Here is a 13271-nt window from a genome sequence, read left to right as displayed (position 1 = left end):
AAACATTTGTTTGAGCTGGGTCTGTCAGACCTACTAAGTCATAAGTTTGGGCAGGCCCAGCAGCAATAGATCATAAGATAGAAGTGGTACACCCGGGATCCGGTGCAACTAGGACCAGAGAACACAAATAAGCTGCATGAGCTTTATGTTATGCATGAGCTAAGTGGCTCAAACTTTTATGTTGTCCACCACTGTTGCTTGGGACACTTTCCCTCAGTTCATACCAATAGCTGCAGGTGTGGTCCTTTATGACTCACTTACGGAAGAGAAAAAAGGCTGAGCGTGGTGCCCACGTGGGTTGGTTCAGTCTGTGAGTGCAAGTTGTTAATGGACTGCTACTGCTCTACAGCCCCATTCAGGGGCGGTTCTGAAGGGCAGCAGTGAGAGGAAATCTTCCCAACGCACAGAGCTTTAGGAAGTGCATCTGATCATACTTTGAATGAGAAATAGAATAAGAATATGTACAGACTCATGAGCAGTGGTGAGTGGCTTGGCTGGTTTGACTGGGACCTAGAGGGAGAAAGATTAGAAAATAAGAGAGAAGAAGGTCTGGGAAACAGTTGTGTGGATGGAAAAATGACAATGGGCACGAAGTGTGAAGATCTTTGTATTGCATCCTAATACCCACCCAACAGTTTCTATCACAAAAGAGGCATAAAAAACCTGGTAGACAAAGTGACTCAATCAGTTAACATCAGCCTCTGTCATCATGTGTTCCAGTATTGGCACAAAGGGTACATGAGCAGGGTAGCCATAGTGGCAAGGAAGGAGGCTATGAATGGGTCCAATAACATGGACTCCCTCCTACTCATGAAGTTTTACCTAGCTACTGCCATTGTGAAACATTCAACCTACCAACAAAAGAGACCAATGCTAAGCCCCTGAAACAGAACATCCCCTGAGAAGATAAACACATTGGATATCTTGCATCCTGAAAGAGACAGGATTAATCTTAACTGGATTTGGCCAAGTTCCAGTTATTTGTTTACCATTCTTGCCTGCAGGGCTTCAGCTAACACCATTGTTCAAGGGCTTACACAGGGTTTGGCTTAACACAAGATCTCACACAACGTCATCTTCGACTATGAGACCTGCTTTACAGGAAAGGAGGTATGGTGGTGAACATAGAACCATGGGATCCATCATATACTGCCCACCAAAAAGTTTGTCCTGAAAAGGTGATGAAATGGCCTTTTGAAAGCACAGCTGAGGCTCCAAGTTGGAGATAATACCTTGTGAGGATGGGGTCCCATGGACATAATATACAACCTACTCATTGACCTAATGGTTCTGTATTTTCACTGCATAGATTACATCGGTCTAGAAACCAAAGAGTGGAAGAAAAATTGACTCTGCTCACCATCACTCTCAGTGATTCACTTTGGGGAATTAATGCTCCCTTTATGCACAAAAATAGGCTCTGTGGATCTAAAGACTTTTTTCCCAAGGGGGAGATATTTCTACCAGGGGCACAGCAAAAGTCCCATTAAACATTAATCTATGGCTTCCACCCAGTTACTTCAGGTTCTTTTTACCAAGAGACAAGCAGGCAAGACAAGGAGTCCCATCCTGTAAAGGGTAATTGACCCTGATCACTAGGAGGAGGTATGGCTGCTATTCACGACGGGAGCAGGGTAAATTACTTTGACATCCAAATGACCAATTAGGAAATCTTCTGGTATTTCCCTACCCAATTATGACAGTAGACAGACAAGTGCATCCTGAGATGATCATGTGTGATCAAGTGCTCAGTCCCTATGGGATAAGGAGCTGAGTCACCCCATCTAGACCATCAGAGATGCTAGCTGAAGATGAGGAAAATTTAGAAGGAGTAGAGGAGGGAGATGATGAGTATCATTTGTGACCTTGAGAGCACAAATGGTCATCTCATTTGCCTTCTAAGTTTCCCAAGGAATTTACTACATGAAGCAAGTGGATCCAGGCAGTGAACAGTGTGGATTATAAAGGAGATTGTGGTGTACCACTGAGTTCCCCCTTTACAAATGAGGTACATATTCCCCCAACTGCTAGGAGTAGTAGCTGCTGATGGCTCACATCTATGTTCCTCTCTGGGAAATTCCCTAGGCCACATGAGCCTGCCTTGCCCAAGGTAACATTCCTTTTTTAGGGGCAGCCTGCAATCAATGACTGGTCAGTGTAGAGGTACAAGTGTTATTCCCCTTACCCCTTTTCAGAACAACTCTAAAGGACACCCCAGATTCAGTGCTTACCATGAGATTGCCTGAGCCAACTATTTCAAGTGTATCACAGTTCATATTCTCCCCCTGCCTAATCCCTGCTGTCCTTGCTTCCTCACAGGTGTTGTTCCATAGAGCATTTCCTAAAAACTACCTTCCAGTGTAGTATACGTATTAAGGAAGCTAATTTAGTACAATGCTGAGAATATAGTATTGCGCCAAATAAATGATAGGCCAGTAGTAGCAAAACTGGAGTTAGAAATCTGAGGTGTGGGTCCTGACTCCAACACGTACTTGCTTTGTAACCTTGAGAAAGTCAATTGATACCTCTGGGCCTTAGTTTTCTTATCTGTAAAATAAGGTTAATAACACCTGATAAATTGAGGAGTAGATATGAATGTGCTTTGGAAAGGTTAAGCAGTAGACAAAGGTAGAGCAGACTGTTTTTTTGTTTTTTGTTTTTTTGCTGCTCTACTTCTACCAGCACTGTGTTAGGTGCTAAGGAAAGAAAATCTCACTTTCTTAGAACTTGCCTCTGACTCTCATTACAGATAGGAAGTGGTGATACACAATGTTCCCAGCTGAAGAGAAACTTGACAGTTCTGTGCTTTGCCTTGGATGGGAAAAGTAGGCAAATATTTAAATATTTGAATATTAGAAGGCCCTCTGTCAGAGTGACATTAGGAAAGACGGCAAAGTCGGAAGCCCCAGGAATCCATATCTCCATCGAAACACTTGAGCTAGCAGGAGCTGTCTTAAGCAACTATTTTGGAACACTGAGTCTAGTAGAACACTCATAACATCTAAGGAAAAGCTTGATGAAGGGACAGGTAAATTTCAGTCAGTTTCAGCTTTCTTGCATTAGTGGCTACTATCTCCAGGGCAGGCAGCTGTGGGGACAGTGGCATGTGTTTCCAGTGCAACTTGCTGGAGCCAGGGTTGGCAATAAGGCCCTGTCCTCCCAAGGCTGGAGTTGAGTGTTTCAGTTGCTGATTTGCTGCTTTTCATCACTAAGGGACCAGCACAATATGTTTTGGCCCCCACAGGCTGAAATGGCTTCCCAACTAAGAGGGAATTTTAAGTGACAGGATCCCCCCACCCCATCTTGTGAGCCAGACATTTAAAGAAATATTTTCCTGGTCACTGGCTGACAACAGAGACAATGGAAAACAACTGGCTGGCCACACACAACAAGGAATACACACTTTGCAAAAATAGTTTGGAAGAGTCACAAGGGATGGCTCCCAGCTTCAACAAGTAAAATACAAGTAATGACTGAAGAGTGAGAGAATTAGATTTCCAAATTGCTACAACATAATAGTCAGTATGTCCAATAATCAACAAAAATTACAAAACATGCAAAGAAACAGAAAAATATGACCCACTCAAAGGAAATAAAAATATGACATAAACTATTCCTGAGGGAGCCTAGACATTGGAATTTTTTGTCAAAGATGTTAATCAACAGTCTTAAATATGTTCAATGAGTTAAAAGAAACCATGGACAAAGAACTAAAGGAAATTAGGAAAATCGTGTTTGAACAAAATGAGATTATCAATAAAAAGATAGAAATTATAAAAATAAACAAAACAGAAAAGTACAATAACTGGTTCTGAAAAGTACAATAACTGAAAAGAAAAACTCACTAAAGAGATTTGACAGCAGAGTTAAGCAAGCAGAAGAAATGATCAGTCAACTTGAAGATAAGACATTTGAAATTAGCCAGTTGGAGGAACAGAAGAAAAAGGAATGAAGGAAAACAGAGCCTGAGACCTGTGGGACCCATCAAGCATACCAACATGTGCATTTTAAGAATCTCACAAAAATAGAGAGAAAGAGGAAGAAAAAATATTTGAAGAAATAATGGTCTAAAACTGCTCAAATCTGATGAAAGATATGAATACACACATCTAAGAATCTCAATGAACTCCAAGCAGTATAAACTTGAAGAGATCCACACTGAGACACATTATAGTCAAATTATAAAAACCTAGAGGCAGAAAGAGAATTCTGAAAGCAGCAGGAGAGAAGTGACTCATCACATACAAGGGATCCTTGATAAGATTAACAGCTGATTTCTCACCAGAAATCATGAGGGCCAGAAGGCAGTGGAATGTTATATGTGAAGTCCTGAAAGAAAATGTCAATTAAGAATTCTATATCTGGCAAAATTATCTTTAAAGAATGAAGGAGAAGTTAAGATATTCCAAGACAAACAGAAGCTGAGGGAATTTAATACCAGTGCACCTGCCCCACAAAAAGTGCTAAAGAGGGACTTCCCTGGTGGTACAGTGGTTAAGAATCTGCCTGCCAATGCAGGGGACATGGGTTTGAGCTCTGGCCTGGGAAGATCCCACATGCCGTGGAGCAACTAAGCCTGTGCACCACAACTACTGAAGCCCATGTGCCCTGGAGCCCATACTCTGCAACAAGAGAAGTCACCACAATGAGAAGCCCGTGCACCACAACAAAGAGTAGCCCCCGCTTGCTGCAGCTAGAGAAAAGCTTGTGTGCAGCAACAAAGACCCAACGCAGCCAAATAAATAAATAAAAATATAAATACAAATGCTAAAGAAAGTTCTTTAGCCTCAAATAAAGGACACTAAACAGTAACTTGAAGATATAAAACATATGTTAAAGAACACTAGTAAAGGTAACTTCATAGGTAAATATAAAAGCCAGTATTATTGTAGTTTTCTTTTGGTTTGTAATTTCTTTTTTCTACATAAATGAAAAGGAAAATTCATTAAAATTATATAGCTATGTTAATAAGCATACAATATATAAAGACATAATCTTTGACAATAATAATATAAACAGGTTGGGACAGAGATGTATAGGAACACGTTTATATACTACTGAAACTAAGTATTATTCAATAAGATTAGTATAAATTTAAGGTGGTAATTGTAAGCTCCAAGATGACCACTAAGAAAATAAATTTAAAACATACATAAAAGGCAAGACGAAGGGAATCAAAAAGGCGTACTACAAAAGATAAACAAAATGCAAAAAAAAATAAAGGCATTAATGGAGGAAATGAACACAAAACATATAAGACACACAGAAAACAAATAGCTGAATGGCAGAAGTAAATCCTTCTTTATAAGTAATCGCATTAAATATAAATGCATTAGACTCTTCTATTGAAAGACAGAAGTTGGCAAATTAGATTAAAAGAAAAAAACCAGGATCCATCTATATGCTTCTAGAAGAGACACGCCCTAGATATAAGGACACAAATGGTTGAAAGTAAAAGGATAAAAAGTAAAGTAAAAGGATAAAAAATATATCCCATGCAAACAGTACCTGTAAGAGAGCTTGGGTGGCTATATTACTATCAGAAAAATGGATTTTGAACTCAAAAATTTATAAGAGATAATAAAGGACATGATATATTGATAAAAGCTTCAATACAGCAAGAAGATATAACAATTTAAAAAATATACACACCCAACAAAGGGGCCCCAGAATATACGAATCAAAAGTTGACAGAATTGAAAGGAGAGATAGATAGTTCTATGATAAGTTGGCGACTTCAATACCCCACCCAATAATATATTCTTTTCAAGTGTACATGGAACATTCTTTGGGATAGACCATATGTTAGGCCACAAAAAAGTCTGAATAATTTTAAAAGATTGAAATAATACAGGGACTTATCTGGTGGTCCACTGGTTAAGAATCTGCCTTCCAATGCAGTGGACGTGGGTTCAATCCCTGGTTGGGGAACTAAAATCCCACATGCCACAGGGCAACTAAGCCCACACGCCGCAACTACTGAGCCAGCACACCACAACTAGAGAGAAGCCTGCACACCACGATGAAAGATCTTGTGTGCCACAACTAAGGCCCAATGCAGTCAAAAATAAATACATACATACATACATACATACATTTTTTAAAAAAGAAATAATGCAAAGTACATTTTCTGATTACACAGAATGAAACTAGAAATCAATAACAAAAGAAAACCGAAAAATTCACAAATTTGTGGAAATTAAACAGTACACTTAAACAATCAATAGGTCAAAACCACAGGAGAATTAGAAAATACTGTAAGACAAGTGAAAACAAAAGCATAATATGTCAAAACTTATGAGATACAGTGTAAGCAATGTTAGGAGGGAAACTTATAGCTGCAATCACATATATTGAAAAAAAAGAAAGGTCTCAGATGATAACTTAATTGTACACCTTAAGGATTTAGAAAAAGAAGAGCAAACTAAACCCAAAGCTGACAGAAAGAAAGAAATAATAAAGGTTAGAATGGAGATAAATAAAATAGACAATAAAGAAGCAATAGAGAAAATCAACAAAACTGAAAGTTGGCTCTTTGAAAAGATCAATAAGATGACAAACCTTTAGCTAGATTGACTAAAGAAGAAAAGAGAGATGACTCAAGTTAAAAAATCAGAAATGAAAGTGGGGATATTACTACTGATTTTACAGAAATAAAAAGGATTATAAAAGAATACTATGAACAGTTGTATACTAACAAATTGGGTAACTTAGATGAAATTGACAAGTTCCTAGAAACACATAATCTATCTAACTGACTTAAGAAGAAATAGAAGATCCAAATAGAAGTGTAACTAGTAAGGAGATCAAATCAGTAATCAAAAACCTCCCAAATAAGAAAAGCCCAGATCAGATGGATTCACTGGTGAATTGTATCAAATGTTTAAAGAGGAAATAACACCAATTCTTCTCAAACTCTTCCAGAAAGTTGAAGAGGAGGAAACACTTCCTTTCTCATTCTATAAGGTCAACATTACCTTGATACAAAAACCAGACAAAGACACCACAACAAAAGAAAGCTGCAGGTCAATATTTATGATTATAGAAGCAAAAATCCTTAACAAAATACTAGCAAATTCAATAGTATATTAAAAGGATTATACATCTTGACCAAATGACATGTATTCCAGGAATTGCAAGAGTGGTTCAAGATACAAAAATCAATAAATATAATACACCACGTTAATAGAATGAAGGGGGAAAAAAACCACATGATCATCTCAGTTGATGCAGAAAAAGTATTTGACAATATTCAACACCCTTTTATGATAAAAACATTTAATAAATTAGAAACAGAAGGAAACTTCCTCAAAATAATAAAGGTTACATATGAAAAACCCACAGGTAACAACATACTCAATAGTGAAAGACTGAAAGATTTTCTGCTGATATCAGGAAAAATAAGGATGCCACTTTCAACACAGTACTGGAAGTTTCAGCTGGGGCAATTAGGCAAGAAAAAGAAATAAAAAGCATTCAAATTGGAAAGAAAGTAGTAAAATTATCTCTTTTATATGATAAGATTTTATATGTAAAAAACCCTGAAGAATCAACAAAAAAAATTGTTAGAGCTAATGAACTAATTCATCAAAGTTGCAGGATATAAAATCAACACATAAAATCAGTTGTATTTCTATATACTTGCAATGAACATCTGAAAAAGATACTTTTAAAAATCCATTTACAACAGCATCAAAAAGTATAAAATACTTAGGAATAAATTTAACCAAAAAGGTGAAAGACTTGTACACTGAAAACTATAAAACATTACCAAAAGAAATTAAAGAACACAAATAAATGGAAAGACATCCTATGTTAATCGATTGAAACACTTAGTGTTGTTAAGGTGAAAATACTACCAAAAGCAATCAATAGATTCAATACAATCCCTATCAAAACTCCAATGATTTTTTTACAGAAATAGAAAAACTCATCCTAAAATTTATATAGAATCTCAAGGGACACCAAACAGCCAAAACTAACTACAAAAAAAGAACAAAGTTGGAGGCCTTATACTTCCTGATTTCAAAACTTACTACAAAGTTACAATAATCAAACCACTGTGGTACTGGCATAAGGATAGGTGTATAGACAAAAGGGAAAAATAGAGTACTCGGAAGTAAACCCTACCATATATGGCTTATTGATATTCAACAAGGGTGTCAAGACAATTCAATGGGGGAAAAGACAGTCTTTTCAGCAAGTGATGCTGGGAAAACTGGATATCCACATGCAGAAGAATGAAGGGGAACTCTTACCTTACACCATATACAAAAAAATAACACAAAATGGATCAAAGAGTTAAGATATAGCTTGCAGAATGGCAGAAAATATTCACATATATCAGAATGAGAAAGAACTCCTACAACTCAACAACAAAAAAACAGCAATTCATTCAAAAATAGGCAAGAGACTTCAATAGACACATCACCAAAGAAGATATGCAAGTGACCAAAAAGTACATGAAAAGATGCTCAACATCATTAGTCATTACAGAAATGTAAATCAAAACCAATGAGATACCACCTCACACCCTTGAGGATGGCTATAATTATTTTTTTAAAAAAGCAAACAAAAAATAACAAATGGACAGGATGTGGGAAAATTGGGACTTTTGTGCATCACTGGTAAATGTGAAAGGGTGCAGCCACCATCAAAAACAGCTTGACAATTTCTCAAAAAGCTAAAAATAGAATTCTACTCCTAGGTATATACCCAAAGGGATCGAAAGCAAGGACTCAAACAGATACTGGTAAGACAATGTTCATTGCAGCATACTAACAACTGACAAAAGGTAGAAAGAACATAAGTGCCCATCAATAGATGAATGGATACACAAAATGTGGTATATACATACAAAGAAATATTATTCGGTCACGAAAAGGAATGGTGTTCTGATATATGCTACTACATGGATGAAGCTTGACAACATTATGCTAAGTAAAAGAAGCCAGACACAAAAAGAAAAACATTGTATGATTCCACTTATATGTAGAATTTAGTATAGTCGAATTCATAGAGTCAGAAAGTGGATTGAGATTACCAGGGGTTGTGGGAAGGCAGAATGGGAAGTTAATCCTTAATGGCTACAGCGTTTGTTTGTCATGATGCAAAAATTTTGGAAATATGTAGTTGTAATGGCTACACAAAAGTGAATGTAATTAATGCCACTGAATTGTATACTTTAAAATGGTTAAAGTGGCAAACTTTATATTATATATATATATTACTAATTAAAAAAATAAGAATGTAATATACCAAAAATCTTTGATGGTAAATGGATGAATTATATAGTATGTAAATTATATATCAATAAGGATGTTTTTTGGGGGTTTTTTAAACTGTTTTTTTTAACATCTTTATTGGAGTATAATTGCTTTAAAATGGTGTGTTAGTTTCTGCGTTATAACAAAGTGAATCAGTTTTACATAAACATATGTCCCCATATCTCTTCCCTCTTGCATCTCCCTCCCACCAACACTCCCTAACCCACCCCTCTAAGTGGTCACAAAGCAACGAGCTGACCTCCCAGTGTTATGCAGCTACTTCCCACTAGCTATCTATTTTACATTTGGTAGTGTATATATGTCCATGCCACTCTCTCACTTTGTCCCAGCTTACCCTTCCCCCTCCCCGTATCCTCAAGTCCATTCTCTAGTAGGTCTGCATCTTTATTCCCTCTTGCCCCTAGGTTCTTCCTGACCTTTTTTTTTTAGATTCCATATACATGTGTTAGCATACGGTATTTGTTTTTCTCTTTCTGACTTCATTCTGTATGACAGACTCTAGGTCCATCCACCTCACTACAAATAACTCAATTTCGTTTCTTTTTATAGCTGAGTATCCATTGTATATATGTGTCACATCTTCTTTATCCATTCATCTGTTGATGGACACTTAGGTTGCTTCCATGTCCTGGCTATTGTAAATAGAGCTGCAATGAACACTGTGGTACATGACTCTTTTTGAATTATGGTTTTATCAGGGTATATGCCCAGCAGTGGGTTTGCTGGGTCGTATGGTAGTTCTATTTTTAGTTTTTTAAGGAACTTCTATACTGTTCTCCATAGTGGCTGTATCAATTTACATTCCTACCAAAAGTGCAAGAGGGTTCCCTATTATCCAAACCCTCTCCAGCATTTATTGTTTGTAGGTTTTTTGATGATGGCCATTCTGACTTGTTTGAGGTGATACCTCATTGTAATTTTGATTTGCATTCCTCTAATGATTAGTGATGTTGAGCATCCTTTCATGTGTTTGTTGGCAATCTGTATATCTTCTTTAGAGAAATGTCTATTTAAGTCTTTTGCCCTTTTTAAAACTCGATTGTTTGTTTTTTTGATATTGAGCTGCATGAACTGCTTGTATATTTTAGAGATTAATCTTTTGTCAGTTGCTTTGTTTGCAAATATTTTCTCCCATTCTGAGGGTTGTCTTTTGGTCTTGTTTATGGTTTCCTTTGCTATGCAAAAGCTTGTAAGTTTCATCAGGAGCCATTTGTTTATTTTTGTTTTTATTTCCATTTCTCTAGGAGGTGGGTCAATAAAGATCTTGCTGTGATTTATGTCATAGAGTGTTCTACCTATTCTCCCCTAAGTTTGATAGTGTCTGGCCTTACATTTAGGTCTTTAATCCATTTTGAGTTTATTTTTGTGTATGGTGTGAGGGGGTGTTCTAATTTTTCTTTTACATGTAGCTGTCCAGTTTTCCCAGCACCGCTTATTGAAGAGGCTGTCTTTTCTCCACTGTATATTCTTGCCTCCTTTATCAAAGATAAGGTGACCATATGTGCGTGGGTTTATCTCTGGGCTTTCTATCCTGTTCCATTGATCTATATTTCTGTTTTGTGCCAGTACCATACTGTCTTGATTACTGTAGCTTTGTAGTATAGTCTGAAGTCAGGGCACCTGATTCCTCCAGCTCCGTTTTTCTTTCTCAAGATTGCTTTGGCTATTCGGGGTCTTTTGTGTTTCCATACAAATTGTGAAATCTTTTGTTCTAGTTCTGTGAAAAATGCCAGCAATAGTTTGATAGGGATTGCATTGAATCTGTAGATTGCTTTGGGTAGTATAGTCATTTTCACAATATTGATTCTTCCAATCCAAGAACATGGTATATCTCTCCACCTGTTGGTATCATTTTTTTTTTATTCATTTATTTTTTGCTGTGTTGGGTCTCCATTTCTGTGTGAGGGCTTCCTCCAGCTGTGGCAAGAGGGGGCCACTCTTCATCGCGGTGCACAGGCCTCTCACCACCATGGCCTCTCCTGTTGCGGAGCACAAGCTCCAGACGCGCAGGCTCAGTAGCTGTGGCTCATGGGCCTAGTTGCTCCGCGGCATGTGGGATCCTCCCAGACCAGGGCTCGAACCCGTGTCCCCTGCATTGGCAGGCAGACCCTCAACCGCTGCGCCACCAGGGAAGCCCGTTGGTATCATCTTTAATTTCTTTCATCAGTGTCTTATAATTTTCTGCATACAGGTCTTTTGTCTCCTTAGGTAGGTTTATTCCTAGATATTTTATTCTTCTTGTTGCAATGGTAAATGGGAGTGTTTTCTTAATTTCATTTTCAGATTTTTCATCATTAGTGTATAGGAATGCAAGAGATTTCTGTGTATCAATTTTGTATCCTGCTACTTTACCAAATTCATTGATTAGCTCTAGTAGTTTTCTGGTGGCATCTTTAGGATTCTCTATGTATAGTATCATGTCATCTGCAAACAGTGACAGCTTTACTTCTTCTTTTCTGATTTGGATTCCGTTTATTTCTTTTTCTTCTCTGATTGCTGTGGCTAAAACTTCCAAAAGTATGTTGAATAAGAGTGGTGAGAGTGGGCAACCTTGTCTTGTTCCTGATCTTAGTGGAAATGGTTTCAGTTTTTCACCGTTGAGGATGATGTTGGCTGTGGGTTTGTCATATATGGCCTTTATTATGTTGAGGTAAGTTCCCTCTATGCCTACTTTCTGGAGGGTTTTTATCATAAATGGGTGTTGAATTTTGTCGGAAGCTTTCTCTGCATCTATTGAGATGATCATATGGTTTCTCTCCTTCAATTTGTTAATATGGTGTATCACATTGATTGATTTGCTTATATTGAAGAATCCTTGCATTCCTGGAATAAACTCCACTTGATCATGGTGTATGATCCTTTTAATGTGCTGTTGGATTCTGTTTGCTAGTATTTTGTTGAGGATTTTTGCATCTATGTTCATCAGTGATATTGGCCTCTAGTTTTCTTTCTTTGTGACATCTTTGTCTGGTTTTGGTATCAGGGTGATGGTGGTCTCATAGAATGAGTTTGGGCATGTTCCTCCCTCTGCTATATTTTGGAAGAGTTTGAGAAGGATAGGTGTTAGCTCTTCTCTAAATGTTTGATAGAATTTGCCTGTGAAGCCATCTGTTCCTGGGCTTTTGTTTGTTGGAAGATTTTTAATCACAGTTTCAATTTCAGTGTTTGTGATTGGTCTGTTCATATTTTCTATTTCTTCCTGGTTCAGTCTCGGAAGGTTGTGCATTTCTAAGAATTTGTCCATTTCTTCCAGGTTGTCCATTTTATTGGCATATAGTTGTTTGCAGTTATCTCTCATGATCCCTTGTATTTCTGCAGTGTCAGTTGTTACTTCTCCTTTTTCATTTCTAATTCTATTGACTTGAGTCTTCTCCCTTTTTTTCTTGATAAGTCTGGCTAATGGTTCATCAATTTTGTTTATCTTCTCAAAGAACCAGCTTTTAGTTTTATTGATCATTGTTATCGTTTCCTTCATTTCTTTTTCATTTATTTCTGATCTGATCTTTATGATTTCTTTCCTTCTGCTAACTTTGGGGGTTTTTTGTTCTTCTTTCTCTAATTGCTTTAGGTGTAAGGTTAGGTTGTTTATTTGAGATGTTTCTTGTTTCTTAAGGTAGGATTGTATTGCTATAAACTTCCCTCTTAGAACTGCTTTTGCTGCATCCCATAGGTTTTGGGTCATCGTGTTTTCATTGTTGTTTCTTTCTACGTATCTTTTGATTTTCTCTTTGATTTCTTCAGTGATCTCTTGGTTATTAAGTAGTGTATTGTTTAGCCTCCATGTGTTTGTATTTTTTACAGATTTTTTCCTGTAATTGATATCTAGTCTCATAGCATTGTGGTCGGAAAAGATACTTGATACGATTTCAATTTTCTTAAATTTTCCAAGGCTTGATTTGTGACCCAAGATATGATCTATCCTGGAGAATATTCCATGAGCACTTGAGAAAAATGTGTATTCTGTTGCTTTTTGATGGAATGTCC

Source organism: Balaenoptera acutorostrata, chromosome 1 (genome assembly GCF_949987535.1).
Source record: "Balaenoptera acutorostrata chromosome 1, mBalAcu1.1, whole genome shotgun sequence".
NCBI lineage: Eukaryota > Metazoa > Chordata > Mammalia > Artiodactyla > Balaenopteridae > Balaenoptera > Balaenoptera acutorostrata.
The sequence above is the reverse complement of the archived record's forward strand: the minus strand, read 5'-3'. Positions refer to the sequence as shown.